Here is a 2,085-nt window from a genome sequence, read left to right as displayed (position 1 = left end):
CACTTAGGGATTATAACCCTTACTAAGTAGAATTCTCCTTTCTGTGTCGCCGGAAAAGGGGGCCGGAAGTACTTTTGCGCAGAACTTCTTTCTGCGTAGGCGGCCTTCGGCCGCACTTAGGGATTATAACCCTTACTAAGTAGAATTCTCCTTTCTGTGTCGCCGGAAAAGGGGGCCGGAAGTACTTTTGCGCAGAACTTCTTTCTGCGTAGGCGGCCTTCGGCCGCACTTAGGGATTATAACCCTTACTAAGTAGAATTCTCCTTTCTGTGTTGCCGGAAAAGGGGCCGGAAGTATTTTTGCGCAGACCTTCCCTCTACGTAGGCGGCCTTCGGCCGCGCTTAGGGATTATAACCCTTACTAAGTAGAATTCTCCTTTCTGTGTCGTCGGAAAAGGGGGCCGGAAGTACTTTTGCGCAGAACTTCTTTCTGCGTAGGCGGCCTTCGGCCGCGCTTAGGGATTATAACCCTTACTAAGTAGAATTCTCCTTTCTGTATTGCCGGAAAAGAAGGGCGGACGTATTTTTGCGCAGAACTTTTCTCTGCGTAGGCGGCTTTCAGCCGCGCTTAGGCATTAAAACCCTTACTAAGTAGAAGTAAATAATTCATATTAGAAAAAACGAAATTATCCATATGCACACTTTCGCTAGAAAACCGAAATAATGCATATAACAAAAACCGAAATAATGCATGCATGCTCAGTTTCGGTTGAAAACCGAAATAATGCATATGAAAAACCCGAAGTAATGCATACATGCACAGTTTCGGTTGAAAACCGAAATAATGCATATGGTAAAAACCGAAATAAAGCATAAATGCACAGTTTCGGTTGAAACCGAAATAATGTCTAAATGCACAGTTTCCATATGCGCAATTTCGGTGCCCCGGTATCGAATGCACTGTTAAAGTATATACTTGCTTTTCTGCCTATTCAAAATCTGGGTTGTGACAATCTGTGCTATCGCTGAAACCATCGTAGTCCGATTTTCGTAAAATCTACGAAAATGCGATCACTGAATCCGACTTGCTACGAACGTATGCATTCAAATTGTATGACATCTTCATAGAGTAATCTGAACTTTGCCCTCCAGCGCGACACGCCTTAACCGACTCCAATCGGGGCCTAAATTTATATGTGATATCTTCGACTATAGTAGCATCGAGGTAGGGGTTGAGGCTTAGGAAATCTGATGTTAAAATTTGCTTCGTACATTTAAGGACCATCCTAATATACATATCAGCGACTATTCAGAAATTTCATAAATGAAAATCTATTTTTCATGACCAAGCAGCTATCATTGCTGACTACTGTTTTTCTGGAATTTCATTAAATCTTTGAAAGCTGAGTGAAGTCCCCTCATATTCAATTTTATTATACTTTGTGTCAGAACTGAAAAACTGCAAGTTTTTTTTAGATAATAGGTGTGTTTTTTACACGCATAAATACGTATCTGCGCTTAAAATTTGTATGGAGCTGTAAGCGACAGACTTTATGCGTGCTTATGAATCGATAAAATCAAAATTACTTTTTTTTTTAAATGGAAATTTTCGATGCTTGTTTTTTTTACACGTTAAGCGTAGATGTACATGCGTGTAAAAAAAAACACGCCTAATATAATTGGATTGTTAAATTCACCGCTCTCCCATAATTCTTTTACAACTTCGCTGTACTTTTTACATTTAACTACGACTGATTTTTAACAGTAAACTAAAAAAAGGTCTCACGTGTTTTAATTGCTCAATACTATTCAGCCCAGATTGATGGGTTTGTAGATTATACAAAAAAAAAATTCAAATTTTTTACAACTAAGTCTATTGGTAATTGCTTTATTTAATTCCCTAAATTTATTATAATTCATTTAAATTTGTCGCCAAGAAATCGAGTATTTTGAGAGCTGAATTGAGTACAGCCGCTACTTAATTGCCTTCACCACCATTATACTTGCTTTTGGTATCTCAAGTACTCGGAAATTATAAAATTTTTTTAGCTGAATTGTATTCAGCGCTAAATTTATTGTAACCAACTTACAATAATTAGTGTGTAAAAGCTAAATAATTACTAAAAATTACTTTATTTGTTGGCTG

At 37.9% G+C, this 2,085-nt stretch overlaps 1 protein-coding gene across 1 annotated transcript in view; it reads right to left on the bottom strand.

Moving 5' to 3' along the window:
• LOC118748376 (probable multidrug resistance-associated protein lethal(2)03659) overlaps positions 1-2,085 on the bottom strand; it is a 41,180-nt gene that overhangs the window by 34,675 nt on the left and 4,420 nt on the right. The gene's annotated exons all lie outside the window — the stretch shown is intronic.

This window comes from Rhagoletis pomonella, unplaced genomic scaffold (assembly GCF_013731165.1).
Source record: "Rhagoletis pomonella isolate Grant_MI unplaced genomic scaffold, Rhpom_1.0 Rhpom_scaffold_00013, whole genome shotgun sequence".
Taxonomy (NCBI): Eukaryota; Metazoa; Arthropoda; class Insecta; order Diptera; family Tephritidae; genus Rhagoletis; species Rhagoletis pomonella.
The sequence above is the reverse complement of the archived record's forward strand: the minus strand, read 5'-3'. Positions and strand labels throughout refer to the sequence as shown.